This window comes from Gavialis gangeticus, unplaced genomic scaffold, assembly GCF_001723915.1.
Source record: "Gavialis gangeticus isolate Ggan-Ray unplaced genomic scaffold, GavGan_comp1, whole genome shotgun sequence".
NCBI classification, from domain to species: domain Eukaryota; kingdom Metazoa; phylum Chordata; order Crocodylia; family Gavialidae; genus Gavialis; species Gavialis gangeticus.
This window is the reverse complement of record NW_017729004.1, coordinates 26,887,678-26,894,760: the sequence shown is the minus strand read 5'-3', so window position 1 is coordinate 26,894,760 and position 7,083 is coordinate 26,887,678.

Genomic DNA, 7,083 nt, shown 5'->3' with positions numbered 1-7,083 from the left:
ACCGTTCTGGACATGAGACACCCCTCCATAACTTTTGTAAACTGAGTGACACCCAACTTCAAAAGTAATTCATATATTATGGTGTTTATCTCCTTGCAGAGAGGCTAGGCAGTGGGGGTGGGGAATCATTTAGGTAAAGGCAAGCCTTAACCTGTGCTTATCTGCCTAATTTTTTTGCTTATCTCCTCACAGCTCATGGCACCTTCCAAAAGATCTGGTGGCACCCCAGGTTGCCCTGGGACCCTGGTTGAGAACTACTGATCGAGATCTAACTCATGCTTAAACTCCATTGAGATCCAGATCACAGATGGATCTGTCTAAGTCCCCAACCTGTTAGGTATTCACATGGCACATCAAACACCTGTTTGACCCCAACAGAATTAAATTTAATACTATGCACAGCACCATGATCACTCGGAAACATGATTGCAGGTGGTGGCCCCATCTTCTGCACAATTGCTAGAGTGGCTAGAATCCATACTCAGGAAGCAATAATTTGGATTCTGGAAATTTCTCAGTTTGAGGAGTCTCTATCTCACACCTTACACTTTATAAAGAGTGCTCTAACAGAAGCTTACAGAAGTTTAGGGCTGGAAGGGACCTTGTGAGATCATTGGGTCCAACCGCCCCTGCTCTGGGCAGGAAAGACTGTTGGGGTCAAATAACCCCAGCAAGGTGTGCGTCCAGTCTCCTTTTGAAGATCTCCAGGGTAGGTGCCTGCACCACCCCCACTGGGAGTCTATTCCAGAGTCTGGTCACACAGACCATGAAGAAATTTTTCCTTATATCCAGTCTGAAACCTTCTTCTAGGAGTTTATGAGCATTGCTCCTGGTTTTCCCTTGGGGTGCTTTGGTGAATAGTTGTTTGCCTAGCCCCTGATGCTCACCCCTGATATATTTGTAAGTTGCCACCAAATCCCCCTGAAGTCTTCTCTTTTTTAGGCTCAACAGTAGGGCTGTGTGAAGCTTCTTCAGTAGCCGATCTGATTCAGAAGAGATTTGGCCTGATTCAGCAGCCAAATCTCTGAATCTGAATCAAACTGGGAGACCCATTAGAAGGTCCAAATCAAATTGGAAGCCTCCGAATCAATTTGGAAAGATTCAGAGATTCAGAAGGCTTGCAGGAAACAAAAACTGAGAAGAGAGAGGAGGATGGGGTGATCTTCCATCTATGGAAAAGGCTGGGGGGTTGGGAGAAGACTGCTCTGATATTGACATCTGTGGCTGGCCAGTGACTGTGATCTTTCTCAGTTTCCTTCCAATGACAGTGTTTTGGGGGGGACATAGAAACAATATATAAAGCTGTGTCTAAAGTGATCTGTGCCTTGTGTGAGATGCATCTCCCTTGGAGCAGCAGCGTCTGAAATACTCTGGCTTACTAGCTAGTCTCTCTTCTTGTAAGTTGTATCCAAACTTTCCCCACATTCCCTATTGTTATCCCTATCCATTCCTGTCAACTTATTCTTCCCCTAAAATCCTCTTATTTGTTCTTGCTAGCTTGTCTTGATTCTTCCCCCCCCACAAAAAAAAATCTGTGTTTCCCCTGACAGTGTGTCATCACTGTGCAGCAAAGCACAACATATATTACATGCACACACACATTTTGCAGCACACCAAACATTATGAAGCGTGCTGGAAAGGCAGGTGCCAGGCCTTCTGGCAGGGGAGAGAAGGGGCAGAGGGAAAGCCGCAAGTTCCCCTTGCCCCAAACATAGACATACCCTCTTTCCTGGTAGCAATGAGTTTTCTGCTTCTAGTGGGAGCAAGGATGTGGTAGCAGTGCTTGCACCTGCACCACCACCACTACCACCACTAACCAGCAGCAAAATAACACTCTCCACCCCAATTTCAGTTTCCCAGTGTGAGCCTTCCAGTGCCAGAGGAGGAGCTGGATCTGGAAGCAGAGGAGATGAGGCCCATAACTAAGGAAATTCTGGGGAACAAGGGGGAATCTGAGTTTGCTCCACACCTCTCAAAGTTCCTCTAGAGGCAGGTCTCCTTCTCTGGAAGGCACTTTGGAGGAGGTTGTGAGGGCAGGTCACTCAGCTCCTCCTGTTCTTGTGCCTCTGCCTGGTGAGGAGGAGGATAAGGCAGGATCCCCACCCTCAACCCAGAAGAGGGTGGGTAGTGTAGTGTGGGATCATTCTGAGGTGGCAGATGATCCCAGGTATGTTACCTACCAGCACTGCCAAAGGCTGATCAGCTGGGGCAAGGACGTGAAACACTTTGATGCTGCTGCACCTCAGGAGGCAACATCCCCTTGCCCATGTTCTTCCTCAGCCTGGCACCAGTGGGAGTATGCCCAAAAAGAAGCCCCAAAGCCCCCGTCCCCAAGAATCAGAAGCAGGCCAGCCTGGACCAGTGGGGAAAAGGTGCACAAAGGGAGGCGCTTTCTGAAAGTGAGCAAGGTTACCCAGAGCATTGGGGAGATGCTTGCTCTGGATGGCCAGCCCTTCTCCTTTGTTGAGCATCCAGGGTTCAGGTGGCTCATGGTGCTCATAGCCCCATCCTACCAAGTGCCTGCACACACTACCTTCACCAGGATGGTGGTGCCCTCCTTGTATGAGGCATGCAGGGAGTACTTGAGGGAGGAGCTGTGGAAGACAGGTAGCCTTGCACTTCACCTCAAATATCTGGAGCAGCTGGCATGGAGATCATGCCTACCTCTCCCTCACAGGACACTGGTGCAATCAGTCAGGCCGTCAGTGGGCTCTCCTTCAAGTAGAAGTGATGGATGAGTCTCACATGGCAAAGGAGATCATGGTGGCCATGAACCATATGGTGCAGGGGTGGTTGTTGGGCAGGGCAAGCTCACCTGTGGTTTCATGGTCACTGACAATGTGGCCAATACAGTCAAGGTAGTCTGTGATGCCAACTTTGTTGGAATCCACTGTGTGGCACACAAGTTTCACCTTATAGTCAGGGATGCCTTGGAGGGGGACAGGATTCCTGGTGACAGTGCTGTCACTACCAGCCAGCTCATTTCAGAATGCAGGAAGGTGGCAGGCTACTTCCACCAGACCATCAAGGGGGGCAAGATGCTGCAGGACAAACAGGCACAGCTGAGCATCCCACAGCACAAAATCATGCAGGATGTGGAGACTTGGTGGAACGCCACATACCTGATGCTGGAAAGGTTGGTCAAGCAACAGAAGACCATCCATGAGATGGTCTTGGTCGGGGATATTGGGATCAGCAGCCCGCTTAACAAAAGGGAGTGAGATACCCACCACCATCTCCCAGATCTTGGTGGTCCTCAAGCCGTTCCTCAAGGCCACTGAGAGCCTCAGCAGTGGCAATACCCTCCTTAGCCAGGTGATCCCTGTAGTGAGTTTGAGAATAAAATGGAGAAGTTCCAGGGGAATCAATGTTCCTGGCTGGGGCAACCCGCTTTCACCGGACATGCAGGCACTGGTGAAGCAGCTGAAGTAGGGCATCATAAAAAGGCTAGGTCCATTGTGATCCAGTACAGTCCACATGCTGGAAGGCATATGCGACCTCAGGGTGAAGAAGGATGTCTGCAGCAGCAAAACCCTCAATCACTGGATGGAGGTGCTGCTGAACAGAGTCAGGGAGGCAGAAGGGCAGAGGCGGGGGGACGCTGAAGAGGGGGATCCACTTTCCTCTGCCAGCATTCCAACCATGAGCCAATCTTTTCCACAACAGCCGCTGCCAATGTGGGCCAAGGGCATGGCTTCAATGCTGAGGTCCAGAGGCACCAGACCCCACCATCAGGCAGGTAGTGTGGAGGCCTCAGTGGCTACCTATGTCACCGAGGATGTGGAGCCACTGCACTATGACCCCTTGGTCCATTGGGCAACCTCCAGGACAGAAGGCAAGATCATAAGCCATAGCTCAGTGAAGAAAGCACTGCCCTGCACGGGGAAAGACCTGGTCTCTGCTGCCAACATTTTTTTCTGTTTCTGATTGTCAAATGTAAATTTTATAAACAATCCTAATGGGACTGGAACTCCAGTTTCCCTGACTCTTTGGGGAGCAACTGCAGGGATTCTCCAGAAAAAGCACATATGAGCTACTGTTTACCAAGAGCTTTTTAAATCTGAATCATTTGTACAAACTCCCATATCTTTGATTCTGCATTTGGATTACCTACAGTTGCCTGCAAGTGTTTGGATGTTTGGATACAAGTACTGCTTTCTTTCAAGATCAAAGATTCTTAGGATGTCAGATTTTATCTCAAATGTTCAGAACAATGTATTTATCATTCAAATGCTGTATGTGCTTACAGTCCCATTCCTGCTTGCACTGTTAGACAGAAAGTAGGTCATTGCCACATAGTAAATAAATGAGGCTAACGGTATAAGAAATCTATAATTCTCTTGAGGGTTCAACAAGGGGGGTGGGAATAGGGAGAAGGAGAGATATTGGATTAATTCCACTGAAATGCTGTGGTTGGTCATTATTCTTTACATGGATCAATATGAATTGAATCTGGACTATTCTAAAACATACTGTTACTTTCCAGAAGGCAGTGAGCTATTTTGGTGGTTCTGTTCCAACTATAATAGTTACAGTTGTCAAGATATCCATTATAGATCACATCTCCATAAAAATTCTCAGCAGTCAGATATGCTGTTAAAATCATTTTGGTATTTTTAGTTGGAGGTGAGATAAAATATGTGAGCCTATTTTGGGTGGTTTTTTTTCTTTGCTCAACCATTCTTTTAAATAATGTTGAGGACAATTTAGTCATAATTATTCCTAGCTTTTTTGGTTATATTTAAAATTAATTTTATAGTCCAATCCTGCAAAGTGTTGAATGACTTCTATGGAAGATGAAAATACTTAGAACGTTGCAGGATCAGACCTTTAAATATTAAAAGCCATTTTATTACTGTTAGTAAAGTAGTTACTGTGCAATGATCTTTTGTCTCCCTTTTGGAACTGTGGGACTTGACTCTTAAATGTTAAGTCTTACCTAATGCTGAATGCACAGAATAAATGGTGCTTATAAGGCTGTGTGGCAGGCACTGATAGTGCCTGCCACTTTAAGGGTTGAGTCCAGCAGCCGGTAGGTGCTTGATTGTGGCAGCCTTTTAAACACCGGATGCCTGGCTGAACTGCTACATGGAACAACAGGGAAGTAAGTAAGCTTATGGGGATGGAGACTCCTGGTCCTGGGCATGACTTGAAACTGCACCCTGGTGAAAGGCAGCCCCCATCTTCAGGTGGGCTTTGGAGGTAGTACTGGGACCCCAGGGAGTGAGTGTAGCAGGGTCAGGCACAGCAAATGGAGTGCCATCTGAGCCTATGGGGATGGTCGGCCCCGAGAGAGGGTGGTGTAGTGAGGCCCTAGGGAAGAGGACTGAGTAGGGCTGTGGAATGGCCTGAAGGGCAGCACATGGGCCAGCCCCCAGGAGAAGGAGTCAGTTGAGAAGATGATGAGAGGACCCCAGGGTGGGGTGTGGTGCAGAGGCCCTAGAGAGGGCATGGTAGGAACCCCATGAGAGGGGAGTAGGCCAAGGTATGTCTTCAGATGCCTGAGGCCATAGCTTGGGCTGAAGGCCGAGTAAAGGGACTCAGTCAAAGATAGGGGTGAGTCCTGACCCCGTTAAGTCCTCCACTACTCGGAGGCTGAGCGTCGGTCAAAAGTATGACCTATAGTTGAGCAATGACCTGCTGCTCTAGGGAGCGAGTGAGAGTCCATGAGACCTGGGAGCACCAGTCGTAGTGTCGGTTAAGAACATCATGTAAAGTCGGTTAAGAACATCATGTAGATGCCATCTCCGAGGCATGGCTGTGGTGTAGGGAAGGTTGGAGCCACGGATAGCACCGCCACGACATTGGGGCATGTAATAGGCAGTCTCCCATATTTACCATCTGTTTGTAGGAACAGCAAAGTCATGGCAGGCGAGAGCGGGCAGATTGCCCGGTAGTGACAGGTGGGCAGGCCGACATGAGACCCGGCCCTGAGAGCTGCCTTCTGTCGCAGGCCAAATTCTTAACCTGCTCAAGAACTATACAAGATCTTGAATTCCATCATGTTCCACAGATAGATCCTCAGCCGGTGAAAACGATCATCATTCCAGTGAAGTCAACAGAATGACTTCATTGGAGTTATGACAATTTAGAGCAGCTAAGGATCTGCCCTCCCACCCCATACCCATTTCTATCACTATCAGCTGAGGCCATACAGTGCCATACAGGTTGCAAGATTAAGGTCATAAAAAATAAAAATCCTCTCTCAAGCTCTGTTATAAGAAATATGTGCTCAGAATTTGTATTCAGAAAACTATTTAGAGCTGCATAAGCGCAGTGTAACATCTTTCTTCCAAGACAGCACTAAGTACTGCTATGACATTGACACAGGTTGTCTCAACCCTGTACAGAATTCTTTATGATTATGGCTGACTACTTTTCAGTCTCGTTCCCTTTACTGCATACAATGATATCAAGGTGCAATAGGCAGGCATCTTGAACTGAACTGTGTATCTATGTGTATTCCATTAACAGCCTTTCTGAATGTCATCCGAGAGTGAAACAAAGGTGCTTAGAAGCAAAGCAGAAAGAATTGCTGTTGTATGAACTGAAAAGAAAGATGATTAAAGGTGATCAGCATGAGGTTTTTAAAAAATGGATTTGTCTTTCCTTCCATGCCACTCTGCCATCATAGGCAAGATGGACCTGTGCTCTAAGCCAGTATCACACTTCTTCTGTTCATAAAAATGGGTGGGGACATTTTGCTTTATCAATTTAAAAAGGAATTCAAGGAAAGAAAGGAAGACAAGAAAATATAACCAAATTTCTGATATTTCCAAAGAAGACAACAGATAGGAGCTTCAAACCTATTTGCTGAAACATTTAAGCAGTCTCTTTGAATATAGTGAAACTGCCTACATCATGGGTTGGCAACATTTTTGCTCAGAGCACCAAAAACATCTGCAACCTCTACTTGAAAAAAAATGGAGTGACAGTGTAGATAGTGGCGGGTCCTGGTTCAGCTGCTTGCAGCCTCCCCACCACCTGCTGTGGGCAGCCCAGGCTCCGTGGTGGGTTGCAGGGGCCTGCTCAGAGCCCAGACTGGCTGGGGCAGGCAGCCAGGAGAGTGCAAGCAGCCGCACT